This window comes from Drosophila persimilis, unplaced genomic scaffold (genome assembly GCF_003286085.1).
Source record: "Drosophila persimilis strain 14011-0111.01,24,50 unplaced genomic scaffold, DperRS2 tig00000000-arrow-pilon, whole genome shotgun sequence".
Lineage (NCBI taxonomy): Eukaryota > Metazoa > Arthropoda > Insecta > Diptera > Drosophilidae > Drosophila > Drosophila persimilis.
Window position 1 is genome coordinate 10,321,734 of NW_020825288.1, and position 14,891 is coordinate 10,336,624.

Below are 14,891 nucleotides of genomic sequence, written 5' to 3' on the forward strand. Positions count from 1 at the left end.
TTGAGGTAATGGCGTCAATTAAATGTCAATGCACCCATAAGTCATCTAGATTCGGTTCGTTGTATATTATTACTCTATTTATTGTACAATAATTTCAATTAGAGAAGATTAAAGAAAAAGTGAATTCCTTATTCAAAACTTAACTTAACTTAACTGATACTGATCTATTATAATATAATATATAATATAATAAAATAGCTATAATAACTAACATATGTACATATATATGATATCGAAGGAAATGAGCATCCGGATTTAGCTGCAAATCACGTCACAAAGGCCCCTTTCCTACAGTGGAAAATGATATAAAAAGGCTCATCACCCAGATCTCAACCCAAAGAAAGTGTTTGTAACCAATTTCTCCACCGATACAAGATGTTTAACGCGAGTGTTTCACCCACGATCTATCCAGCAAAAAACCCAAATGGTCCACGTTCATCCGCCTACGTATCGGCCATACAAAATTTACTCATGAACATCTGTTAACCGGCAAAACCGCACAACGTTGTCCCTGTGGAGACACTCTCTCAGTGGATCACCTTTTAGATGTTTGTACAGAATGGTCATGAATAAGAAAATACCTCTTTATAGATAATAAATGCCCTCAGCATTTCTTGGGCATACTAAACCTGAAAGCATTCATTTAATTAACCAACTTTTAGATAAATGTAAAATAAACGAATTTATTAAACAGCAGAGCTGAAGGCCCTAATAGCTAGTGCTCGAATAGTTTTATGTTAATATTTTATATTAGACTTAAATTTAATAAATAAATAACTTAAATAATTTGTTCACGAGTGCGAACAATTTTTGAAATCAGGCGGGTATATTTTCAAGTTCCCACAAAATTTCCACAGCCAGAAGCCTGACCCCCGATGCCGGCGAAATGGGAAATTAAGTAAGGTGAAATTTGCGGAACATTGAGCTCCATTCCCCTCCCTATTCGGTTTCCCATCCCCACAACCACCCCATCCCAAACATCAACGACAGTTTTAATACACTCGAAAATACTTTCTCCAGGCAGTGGCAGCAACAGCAACAACAACAGCAAAAGCCATAAATTGATGGCGCTTTGTCGCTGTTACTTAACGCAAATGAGAGCCGGGATACGGAATCTCGGATACCGGGGTCGCGAGGTGGGAGTCGGTAGTTGGTCCTCGGTTCACGGCTTGCTCCAGTCGGCGTTATTAATCGACTGGCATCCATAATTGTGGTTGCCATTATAATTGTCATTATGTACAATACAGGATAGATAGTAGTGCCTGTCAAAATGTCACTTGCCGTCTTACCGGCGGCCATGCGATTGTTGTGGCTCCTTTGGCATCTCCCGCCGCTGCGTCCCGGCATCCGTTTGTCGGACGGGCCTGGCCTTGAGTGTGTGAGTGTTTGTGCGGCAATGTAATTGACTGTGAATAATAACCGCTATAATAATTTTCAGCCGCAACGCCAGAGCCTGGCAGCAGGAGTCGGAGTCCCCGAAAGCCGGGATAGGAATCGCTCGCTGGCAACGACAACAATGCTGACAATGTAGTTGATGATGATGACGACGCCGCCGCCATCCCAAACCAAGACCCATAGGAGTCATAGGCCGCACGAGGCACCATCGCCATCACAGACGCAGGCCCGGGCAGAGACAGAAGCACAATTTGCGATTGACAATCCTATTAATAACAAGAGCAGCCAAAGCCTAACCCACAACAGAACTCCAGCCAGCAGTTTTAGTCGTAGTTAAACTTGGAGAAAAGATGGTAAATTTATTGACATCATACCGAAGTTCGTATGATCTTATACTCGTAAAGCAGGATACATTCAAAGGAATCGCAAAGCGTTGACATTGCTCGGATAAAAGTTAATTTAAACAAATTATGTACCCAGCAGTGGTCCTAATTATGAGTGTCATGTGAAAACCGTATTTTCCGTATTCAAGACAATGCAAACTATGACTTACGTAGTCTCGTTAAATGATATTTGTTTTCCAATGCAGTGGAAATATACCGTAGTAGCCCAATAGTAGCCATTAAGCACTAGCAAGCCGAATGGCTCATCGCATATACCCCGGCATACATATAGTGCTGACATGGGACGGGGTCGGGGACAATATGAAGAAAGGGATCGCTCCCCGGCGAGGCCAAGTGGCAGAACAATCATAAATGACATTGCTCAATTGCATTTGATTAACTTAATTGTTTTTGGGCTTATGGCCGGGCGATTAACAATGGAGCGGCGCACAAATTTGACACGACTACGTCGACCCTGCTCCTCCTCCTCCTCCTTCTCCAGCTCCTGCCTCTGCCGCTGTCGTTAAGTTGGATGGTGGGGGGTGTGTGGGTGGGTTGAGCGGGCGGTGGGTGACAAATGTCAGCAGCGTTGGCATATCTGTATTGAATTATTGACATAATTTACAAAATCTGTGGCTAATGGGCCGTATGACTGTGTATAAATACCCATGGCTATCTCCAGGTCGAAGTACGCGGTTACACTGGATATTTACCCTCCTGTCGGCCTGTTTGTGTAAGTATACGTATGTATGTGTGCATGAGCATGTGTAGGTGGTCTGCAATGCATGTCAAAATGAAATTTGTGTATTTTGCCAATGAGGAGGAGAATGAGGATGGGAATGGGGATGGGAATGGGAATGCAGAGGGGAGTGGGGCATATGTATGGGGCTGCAAGGATGTGCAACAACGGCCCGCAACAGGTTTATTTATATTGCCTTCAGCTTATTGAATTATTATAGCTCATTACTGACTCTGCCGAAATTCGATTTCGGACCAGGGACAACACCTGAAACAGGACTCCTGGGACAGGGTCGCCTCTAATGTGTCTACATTGCTCCAAAGGTACTTTTATCGGGGACATTTGCAGCTTGTTAGCCAAATGAAGCATTAGTGTGGGCATTAGTCATTTATTAAAGTAATTTTTATAGAATCCAAACACGAAAACTCGACCCTCGAATTTCGAATTTCGACCCTCGACCCGAGAGCACAGAGCTCTGATCCCGTCTGGCCAGACCGTCCGCAGACAACCGCAGTCAAATACTCATACAGCAACAGGAACAGCGACAGCGACATTGTTTGTGTGTGTCCCATGTGCTGTATGTCTGCGTGAGTGCTGGTACAATGTAAACCATAAAACTAATCTTATTTGACAGATGAATTAATTAAAATCAGTGGAAAGCATCTGACTGACATCAGGGCCTGCCAGAGCGCCTGCCAGTTTGGCTGGCAGCCTGGGCTGCTGGGCCGTTCGGCCGTTCGACTGTTCGCTCTGAATTTACCTACAGAAATGGGCCGTAGAGATTGAGTTGGAAGCGGGGAAGGAGCAGGGACCATGAAACACTTGCATGTATTTTCAAATTAATTTAACACTGTCAATTTGTTGTCCGGCTTACAGCGGCTACATGCATTCGTGGACTGTGTTAGATGGTTGTCGTTGGCGGTGTTGTTGCATGCTGCATTTCGATGGTAAACGTTAACTAATTCCATGGAAATGCTGTTGCCTGGCTCTGGCTGCCGCCACCGCCACTGCCACCGCCGAGTTGCTATTTGCATTTGCGACCACGGCAGCAATGCGCGGGGTGATACAGGAGGGTGTCGGTCCATGCATTGCCCAAAGCAATTGGCGCGACCAACGCGACTCTCTGAGTGACAGCAACAGTCACTGACATTTAGCATGATTTAATGACGGCGCTGCGGGGGCCGCCGCGTCCGAATCTAATGAAATGCTTTGCCCCAACAGCACCAGAGCGGTGCAAGGGGAGGGGGAGGGCAAACTGCGTCCTGTTGTAAGATGCAAATGGCAAATCTGCAAACTGCAAACTGCAAACTGCAGAATGGAGAGCAGAGCAGAGAATAGAATAGAATGGACAAAATGTAATTTGGCTTGTATGCAAAGTTAGATGAAGAACCAGCAAGTAGCACTGAAAGCATTGTCATGTACGGGTAGTAGTAGCACTCCCATCTCCATCTCCATCTCCATTGCCAACGAGAGGAGCTACGGAAACGGACTGCGGCTCTGACTAACTAAAGCTGGACGAGTAAATGCTAATGACTTTACGGTGTTATCGATGTCAAAGTTTGCGCTAATAATAAACTTCAACTGAAACTAATTAAGCGACTTGGCGAGCAGGCAAACAAAGTGGGGAAAAATGCGAGTAGCAGTGACAACCCGCTGTTCTTTGGGCCAAATAATTAATGAACTGCACCAGCAGGAGCCGGAGCGGCGGCAACGGTGTCAGCTCACACATGACGCAACCGAGTGCTCCGCATACAAATACACTCTCCTCTCTCCACTCCATTTAGTCATAGAGCTTACACCTCCCCACCTTACTCCTGACACGCTGACCACTTGGAGTGTCTTCCGTCCTCCTAAAGGGCAGAGGGTTGCTACATGGTCTTCCCAGATTCTATCTATGTTAATCTTTGCTAACCTGTAATTGACTGCAATGATAGTACTTTGTATACATTTACCATTGCAACTTCATTTCTGGAAATGATTTCGTGAAAAAAGGATTCCAGGTAGTGCAAGTTAATTTTTCAATTTAGATAAGGGAGGGAAAGAAAGTCGGGCTGAAACATATTATCTAGGAAGTTATTATCTCAAAAGATCTTCCAACAAATATTGCCTACAGTGACTACAGTGACGACTGATTGGATTTGCTTAACTTATAAAGAGATTCCTAATGATGGGCCATCGTCAAAGACTACATTTTGGGGGGACACACAAATTAAAATAAAATGCTTAATTTCTTAAATAAATACCTTTGTTTTGAAGTTTACGCATAACGTCAAATGTTAGCAGATTAACCGCAATTGAAATTCGTGAAGACTCAAGCTCCTGACATGGCCTCGAAGTGAAGGTTTTGACGACCACATTCTTCTCTAGTGTGGAGGTTGAGAGGTGTAAATCGGGCCAATTGCAGAGTCAACCCTCGCTCTGCGGTTACATATTAGTGACGGAAGGCGTCAGTTAGACAGCGTTTGAAAACTATTAAACAGCGTCCAAAGTTCACCAAACACGAGCGGAAAACGGAAAACGGAAGGCGGAAGGCGCGTGCTGTTGCCTGTCAGAGTTGACTGCTTTTGGTCCTGGCCTCCTGTTGTTGTCGCTGGCTTTGTCGTTGTAGTTGTAGTTGTAGTTGTAGTTGTTGCTGGCACTGTGTTGGTGGTCTAGGGCAAACAAACTACAGCTTTTAAGCATTTGTGTAACATTAATTAAATTTATATTCAAACAGCGCGCGACTTAATTTCTAATTTCCGCCTCGGCTGACGGCGGCCCCACGCCCACTGTGTGTGCATGGGGACGCCTGTCTGTCCATGGCTGGTGGTTGTGGGTTAAGTTTGTGTGTGTGTGTGTGTGTGTGGTGCGGTGCCGTGCGGGGGGCTGGCCTGCGGGTGGCAGGCACTTTAAGGAACCTGCCTGGGCGTCATTAACTTTAATGCCTCGCTTTATTTAGCAGCAAACAAATGTCATAACAACATCCTCGACGCGCCACAGCACGAGTGAGCTTGAGTCGAGCTCGAGCTCGAGCACCGGGCACCAAACTGGAGCAGGGGCCAGCCTCCGTGGCAAGCCCCAGACCATAGCTCTCCAAGCCAGAGCCGACGGGTCGGTACGGGCCGGGCCATCAGCATCAACACTAACAAGTGCGAAACGAGGTTGTTATGAAATTTATGCGACGCATACTTTTGTCATAATTGCGGCTCCTTTTGACTTGTGAGTTTTTCCCCTCTGATACCCGGTACTAACCGAGAACAAGGGTATATTGTATGTGCTTACAAAATATTCTATCTCAGGACCAACCCATGACTCGGTACAGCCGTATTAGTCCTTCTCTCTGCTGTATGATCCCATCTCAATATTGTTGTTATATGATAGTTGTATACCTATTACCATCTCGTTTCCAGGTGCTATGATTATCATTGTTTAGTGATTTATGTTTTATGAAATTCGAAACAAAGTGTGGTAAGATGTAAATCGGGGGTATCTGACAGTCGTATCATATCGTTCCTTTTGGCTTTTTTGTAATGTTTTGTTCTCCCTCGTGTTGAAAAGTGTCGACAGTTTTGAAATATGGGGCAGAGTAAGTTCAGCGCCGACTCTGGATACTTTGATGGAGTGGGGTACATGCAAATGTAATAACCCTGGCATTGGCTCCAGCTCCAGCCTCGACATCCCTGCTCCTGGCTCTGATCTCCCTGGCGTCTGTCACTTTGCTGCACGTCAACGTTATCTCCCTCTTCTGTCGGCTTATTTGCCGGCTCAGTCTGTGACCTTAGCCACCCACCTCATCGGACCACCGCAATCAGACCTGAGCCGGAGAGTCCCTCTCGACTCGGGCTGGCTGGCGCTGGCTGGCGCTGGCTGGCTGCTTCGTTTTATGCTTGTTGAGTTAATAGTTGCTTGCCATCTCTCGGATTCAGCGCGTTCCACTGCCAGCCCAGCTTCAGCCCTCTATTTTACTCGATGCCTGAGCCATGAGCCCTGGCGATAGTGGCAGTGACTGCAAGTGCCGTAATTTGTAATTTCGGCAAATGAATTTTTGGCTTTTCGGGCTGTGGTGGCTGCCATGTTGCCATGGAAGGGCCAAGCCATGGCCGGAGCCGTGCAGACCAGCATTCGGCAGGTGGAAATTTGAGGTCTTTCTGCCGTGGTGTTCAATTGTCAAACGGATTCAAGTCAGTCCTGACTTGCTTGTTTATCGCTTTGCTGGCCACCCGGCAGCTGACTTTTAAATAAACCATAAAACAAGACTATTTACTTCAGTTGCGTTGTGGCCATAACTACAGTATCGGGCTGTCCAGAGTTGGTGTACTCTCTCCGTTCAGCTTTTTGGGCGTTTTATCTTCTTTTTATCGCTTCTTTAGCTGGGGATCCGCCCGATGTTTGACTGTCTGGCCGTCCGACCGTCCTGGTTGGTTGGTTCTGGTTCCCTGGTTAGTTGGTCGGATGGTTATTTTTAGTGGCAGCCGTGTTCAATTTCGTAGGTTCTGTGCCTGCACTTGTTCGGTGCCAGTGCCGGTGCTGTTAGTGTTTTTCTACTTTCCACTCAACTCCACAGCTACACCGTTTTTTTTTGGCTCTGGCCCCGTAAAACGGACAGTAAAGTGAAATTGTCAGCTACAACAATGGCCTAAAAATAGCCCTATCCCTTACAGTAAGCACTCAGCTCAGTCCCACACAACTGTCGGAGAACTGTACTGCCAATAATTAGCATTCATTTAATAGTTTGGGTTTGGGATTTTGGCTTTGGAGGCTTTTAAGCAGTTAACTGATGTAGATACTGTTGCCGTTGACGTTGCCCTCAGCCAACTGTTTTATTCTCAAAAGCGTTTACATTAGAGAGTATTGCATGAGTGGCGAGTGGGGAGTGGCGAGTGGGGAGTGGGGAGTGGGGCTGTGTTGGGACAACTTCAATGACAGCCCAGCGGCAGGCAAGTAGAACGAAAGATAAGCGCACTGTGGTATCGGATGGAACAGTTTTGCCAAGGGGAATCTCGGGAGAGTCTCGATAAATCTGAGGCCCTCGTCAGAAGCAATTCGAGTACATCTATTCTGTATTTATCAACGTTACCCAGGTGATTTGCCCCTCTGGGAAGGTTTTTGCACCACTGTTCGTATCATAGAGTGGTCCCCATGTGTAGACTTTTTTTAAAACATGGCAAGTAATTTACCTGAAATCATTTTCGCATGTCTCGTTTTCCACTATTGAAAGCTAGTTGGTTACACATTTTCCCAATTAACTGATTTCCCCCACGTGCCCATTGAGTAACCAATCGATTGTCATTGAATAACCGGTTCGATGGATTAGCTTTCACGTTTTAGAGTGACGTGACTGTCAAAATGCCGAATGAATGCCATCGAAACTCATTTTTCGGCAATCAATCAATCAACATTAAACATGTTTAAAATATAGTTTAAAAATATAATTAAAATTGGACAAGTGCAACTCTCCGATTAGTTTCCACACGTACAACCTGCATAGCAATAAAGGACTTTTTCTCATCTCGATCTCTTTAAAATAATAACCGGCATATTACAGAGTGGTGCCGTGGCTTACAGTTACTTCTGATGAGACCTGGTATATGTTAAGATCCATCTTTATTCACAATTTTGAGCACAGTAGAAATCTCTGAAATTTCGTCTGGCCGCTCCACAGTGCGGTCCACGTCGACGGCATCCCATCGTAAAAGTTTAAGTGTTTGCCAGACATTTTCTCGTTAACTGCGAGCACCCAAGTGATTTTGATGCTGTCCAGACCCTCGGCCTCGGCTGACCCAATACCCTCGAGCTGGGCGTCGCTGACGCCTAAAAATTCTTCGTTAAAATCGAAAATTAGCTAAAAAGTTTCGAGAGGCGACACTTGTTAAAGTCATTCCCCACTGCTTATTTGTAAGAGGAGTGGAAGGGGGGTAGGGGTACTAGAGGCGCTGTTTTGGTTGGATTTGATTATGTTTTGGTCACCGCACTGCACTGCATTGCATCGCACTTTCCCTAATTCAATTTAAAGCCACCTCCACCCCAATCAAGTAATTGCCAGGATGAGTCCTGACTCCAGGCTCCTCGTTCCTGGCTTCCTCTGGCTAATGCAGCTAAGTAGTTGGCCTTGTGCGGTAGTAAAATGAAATAAGCCGAGTCGGATGAAAAGGATATGCAGAGCCGGCTGCCGGCTGCCGGCTGCCGACTGCCGACTGCCGGGTGCCCAGTGAGGGAAAAGCCAAAGCCAACGCCATTTAATAAATGCCACAATCTTCTATCTATCGTACTCGTACTTGTACTCAGAATATTGCCACACGCTGCCATTGTAATGCACATAAAATATTTTCATTTTATTTTCAATATACTTTATCCATTCCCTGCCAGGATGGCTCCGAGTGTGTGGGTGTGTGTGTTTTTTTACATTTTACGACTACGACAAATAAAATGTGCATGATTTTATGATCTGTTGATATTCCATTACAATTTTGTAAATATTTTGTTGCTGCTGGTGCTGCTCCTCGGCAGGAGGCTCCGACTACTGGCCCTCACATCCTAGCACTTATATTGCTGTTACAATAGACTTACAAACACATTCCAAGCCCTGCACATCCTGCCTCCTCCTGAGCCCGCTCGGGCTCTCCTTGAATCCTTGAATATTGGGGCTTCTCAGTTGCCGCTGCTCGGAGAAAGGATGTTTGAGGCTCTTCCGAGCATTTGCCACAATGGGAAAGTTCTGATAGCGGGACGAAGGGGACGAGGTGGCACGAGGGCCCACCCTGATCTGCCCCTCTAGGGTTTGGCCTGGTCTGGTCTGGTCTGGCTAGGCGTCTGATTGCTTTTACTTGCCGTCTTGCCGTCTTGCCGTCCTGCCGTCCTGCAGTCCTGCCTGCCCGACTCCCAGTAACGGAATATTTTTGTATTTCAAGCTTATTTTTTATCCAATATGCACAATGATGCTTATAAAATATATTGCTCATGAATATACATATAGGCATATGTATGCTGCTGGCTCACGCTTCCTTAACCCCCAAGGGGCTCGGCTCTCTTCTCTTCTCTTCGCTGCTCTCTCCTCTCTCTGCTCTCCCACCGTTGCGTTGTTATGTGTGCGGCTTGCTCGAGATTATTGCATATTATAAGCCTTACAGCATTAAATGCAACAATTCAAAGTTCGCACAAAAGACAAACAAGCAAACAGGCACCCCCCTGGGAACTGGGAGGGGAGAACAGCCGGCAAGCGAGCAGGCAAGCAAGACAGGGAGTCAGAGTCAGTCCGGCAAGTGGCTCTTAAATTTTTAACACGCAAAATTGCTAAACAAATTTCGGTTAAATTTTTATTTCCACGCAAACAGCAAGAGCAACTTGCATAAATGATTTATTGCCACAAACAAAATGCCGCCTGCGCCGCTTGCGTCGTTTGTGTCTTGGCTGCCACTTCAGCTGCCATTGCTAGTCGAGCATCAAAATTTGGGCCGTGACCAGAAACAGGCGACCATTGCCAGGCAGGACAAATTTGTGCCAGAGCGAGTGTGAGTGCGAGTGGGCAGAGAGGGGTGCCTGAGCAGAACGACCAATGGCCAACGTCAATGCCAGCACAAACTCCAGCTCCGGCGGAAAAAGAGCCCACAGAACGAACACTCCAGACTCGAGACGAGGCCCAGCCACACGCTCGTAAAATTTTATATCCAATTTTACGATTTCTGACGCAAAAAGTGAAACTAACCATTTCGACATTAGACATGAACACATCTCGACCATGGTCGGCCCGTCACCAGCCAGCGCGTTTGGTCCGAGGACCGTGCCTGGACCTGGCCCAACCCTGTAGCCCAACGTTACACCCGACGGCCCCAGGGAAAGGGACAGAGGCTGGGACAGCTATGTGGACCGCCGGGCAGCTGCCCCATGCTGCAGCAGCTTGGGCGTCAACGAGCGAACAAACGTCAAGGATGCTGTGCATATTTTTTGTCAGACACTCGCTTTCGTTTTGCCTGCCATTTCTTCCAGTTCTACTACTTCTTTTTTTGGTTCCTTTTGCCTTTCCTGTTTTTGGTTATTCGATTTTGGCGATGACAGCCAGAGCGACATTAAATGCCCCGCTTCAGTTGTTTGTGCTTTGCGGTATAGGCCACACAGAGGCAAGGCAGGCAGCAGGCAGGGGGCAGGGGGCAGGACGACTGGCAGCGAGGCAGAAACAGAGTCTGGACAGCTGGCCATCTGGCCTGGCATTCCGTTCATATTGATGGTCATGACGCCACCCAGAAATGCCTGCCCCTACGCTGTTTGCCGGCAGTTTTACGGACCCCGAGGGCCGTTTGCAAAGTTATTAGCAAGAAAATATAAAATCCATGACAAAAAATACCTGAATTATAGGTAGATTTTTGTTTTATTTCCATAGCTAATAATGAATTTGATTTAGTAATAAACTGTTTATGCAAAAAGTAAGGCAACGCAACGGCTTCTTTTTTCCCTGCGTATCAGAATATACAGATTGTGCATTTTCTGTGAGAGCTGAATATACCAGCCATACCTCAAAATGCACACTTTGATCGATCTAAAAAAAGGTCTTTTTTCATAAAATTGTTAAACTATAGTCAAAAGGATCCCCTTTTGCCAATTATATCATGTAAAATGCGATTCAAGATGAAAGATAATTGGGAAGTTTTGAATAATTACATTTCATCTACAGAGGCATGCTGCCAAAGGTTACCCGATTGTCTGTGACATCCCTCGCTGTGTGAACTATGGCCCATGCCTGACCGGTTTTTCGGTATTGACAATCCCTGCGGCTGTGTTGACTCAAACGGAGTCCAAGTCATCACCACTGGCTCTGGCTGGCGTTTGCTCCTCCTCCGATTCCGATTCCGATTCCCGTTGCCAGGGGACTGTGCCTGTGCCAGTGCCAGTGCCAGTGCCAGTGCCCCCTTGTGGGGCCCCGTATTCGCATGTATTTGGCAAATCAATGGCTGACCGTGTGTCATTAAATGCTTGATCGTTTAATGCCCGCACTCCATCCCCCTCTCCATCCCTATCCTCATGCCCATGCCCCACTACACCAGCTGTGGCTGTTGATGCTTCAGCTGCTGAAGTATGTCTCGGGTGCCCAGGGTCGCCATCGCCATCGCCATCGTAGTCGCAGTCGCAGTCGCAGTCACAGTCTGGGACGTTTCCTTCGCCCCAATCGTTGCTGTTTATCGTTTCGCACTTCCGTTGGTCAACTTCCTGCAGCGATTGGCAGAGCAGGCAACGACGGAGACGGAGATGGAGATGGAGACGACAGGCAGCGATGGGGGCCAAAATCAATTGGAAATTAATTTCATGCTTTGATTACCGGTCATGACGCACGTTTTATGACCTTGAATACGACACTTTTGTGTCGTCGCCAACGCCATCGCCATCGCTGTCCTGCTCCTGCTCCTGCTGTCCTCCTGTTCTGCTGTCCGGTTGCCCTCGTGGCCGTGTCCATTTCCTCACTAAATTAGCCAGGCAATGGCATGAATTGAAACGAAACTGGGCGAGCTCTACCCTGCTTACTGCCTGGGGGATGAGATCGGATGGGATGGGTCTGGGCATTGCCTCACTAACTGCTGATGGCCGGCTAAGCCTGGGAATGGTACGGGTATTGCCTTCAATTTATCAAAGCCATGGCTCATTCGTCGATGCCTGTCAGGTAGGTTAGACGTGGGATGTGACCGTCCGAGACGTGGGCGCCTCGTTAATTGAAATGTTTATATGACTTTTTATGGGCTGCCAAAAAGGCCCATTACATTAACGGGACTTCGATGGACAGAACCGAGCACTGATTAAACTAATTCGCACCAATAACTCACCTTCGAAGAGTGCGAAAATGCCTTTATGGCCCAGTTGCCTCAACTCTTGTATCCGTGCCCGTGCCCGGGCCCGTTCCCGTGCCTTTCTATGTGTATGTAAAAATATTGCATTAAATTTACTTTGTCCAAGTTTCCCTGGGCCACGAGCTAGGAAAGTTGCAAGGGAAGCGAAGGGAACTGAAAGCAGGGGCACGACACTGCTTCTTTCACCTTTTTGCATCCTTTGTGTCAGCAAAAGTTTTTCTGCACGTTTGTGCAAATCCATTCAATATGGCTGCCGTTGCCGTTGCCGTTGCCGCTGTAGCTCGAGTTCTAGCTGCACAGGATGGTACTGCTCTGGCTCTGGCTCTGGCTCTGGCTCTTCCTCAGCCTCTGCCTCTGACTCCGGCAACGGCAACCAGCTCCTGTCTCAGCTTCGGATGCTGCCTGGGTACCGTACCTCCTGCGGACAATCTTAGGCTGCCTGCTGCCGCTTGTCGCATGGCAGCTCATTCGTTTATTCAATGCTTTTCTTCGATTTTGCAGCAAAGTTGGATTTCGCCTTTTATCGGAAAGGAGGAAAGCAAGGAGTACGAAAGGAGGAAAGAGGCCAGGGCAGGGAACGCATTTGAGGATAACCAAAAGGTGCTTTTATATGCTTAATGGAAAATCTAATTTATGACCTATGGCTTTCTGTTCGTTGCGTTTTCTTTGCAACCTCCCCTGGCTCGGCTCCTTTCCCATCCTCGAACTCGTTCTCGTCCATGTCGCCGTCCATCGATTCCGCAGACATTTGTGCCTTGGATTTGTATTTGTCCTTTTTCTGCAGCTGGAGCAGCAGCACAGAAGAGAGCAGTAGTCTCAGGAGCAGCAGGCGCAGCAGGAGCAGAAGGAGCAGTAACAGACCAGCAGCGCCAGTCTATTCTAAAACAAATGAAGATTAATGCGAATCGAATGTGCTGCCTTTGTAAGTAGGAAAAGGAGTGCAGGTCCCTGCTGCCGCCGCTGCTGCTGCTGCTGCTGCTGCCACTCCTTGGCTGGCCACACACCATTCAAAAATTAAACATTCCGAATGCATTTATAATTTAAATGAATAACCCAGCCATTTCTTACTGCCCTGCCTCCATTCTCCATTCTCCATTCTCCATTCTGCCATTCCTCTATCTATCTTCCTTTCAGTCTTGGCCGTGTTCAGTTGCCATTTTTTCTGGATTCCAGCTCCAAATGAACGGAAGTTTTAGCGCATAAATTTGAATGAAAGGATCTGCCCTGCTCCGCCCGCCCCATCCCCCGATGTGTGGATGGCCAGATGATGAGTGATGGGTCTACCTCCACCTCACCCTCCCAGTCACAATCCGGGCCCGCCCATACAAACACGCAATAAATTGCCGAAAAATTATGCTTTACACAACTTGCCGCAAATTGCGCAATTCGGGGCAACGGCAACGGCAACGGAGATGGCGCTGGAGCTGGAGCTGCCACTGCAACGGTACGGGGCGGGGCGGGGCAGGGCGGGGCTGCAACTGCTGCACTGCAATTGACGGCGATTATCGCGGCAAAAATAGTTTTGTTTCTTTGTTGGGCTGCTTGTTTGTTCAAAGGTTTCGCGCCGGGTCTATTGGCATTTTAAACGTTATCGAAAACCAACCAAAAACTCCCAAAAACTCAACTATCGAACGCTTTGCCCGTACGTACGTACATATGTATGAATGTGTGTTTAAGTGTCGGGTTGAGTGTGTGCTCCACAAATTTATAAGCCCTGGCTCTTTTCCCCATGTCTGTGTCTGTGTGGGTGTGTATGTGTGAATGCGAGTCTGGTGGTGCCTGCCAAAAAGTTGTTGCAGCTGCAGTTGCGCTTTTTGCGCCAGGGTTGGGGCTTCGGCTTGTCCTGCCCCTCGTCCTGCCCCTCGTCCTGCCCCTGCCACACCCCCCACAATGCCCTCCCCCAGGTCCGCCCCTGCATGGTCCGTTCAATTTGGAGTAAAGCGGAGCAATTAAGTGTAAAAATGCGAAACACATACGCGCAAAGTGCACACAAGACCACGACCACGAAGCACGCCCCCAATCCACGCCCCCGCCGCATCCATTTCCTTCTCCCTTCGCCCGCAGCCAGCACCACGCATGGAGCCAGAGCCAGGGCCGTGTCACCTTCTAAACGAAATGAGCAGCAAATTGGCAGTAAATTTGTTTGCTATTTTTCTTCTGCTGCTCCGCAATTTTGTGTTTTGCTCGTTTTCAGTTTTCTGGTTTCCGTTTGCAGCTTCCAGCAGCAGCTTTTCTTCATCTCCCATCCCCTCACCACCCCACCATCCACCACTGTACTGTTTTTGTTTTGTTGCCTTTTTAGCAATGTGCAACAGTTTTGTTTTTTCTTTTGTTTATTATTTCTGTTGCACGGCAAACGAGTTCTGCCAAATAGCCCAGAGGGGGCAGGGTCATTTAGGGCAGCACGCAAAGAGCAAAAACGCTGCAGCAGCCCTGCTCCATCTGCCCCGTCTGACCCGTCAGCCCCATCTGCCCCATCTGCCCCATCTACCGCCCTCGCCACTTAAACTTGTTCTCTGTGCAAATTTAATTTTTTCCCCGTTTTTTGACCAACTGAGCTTCAGA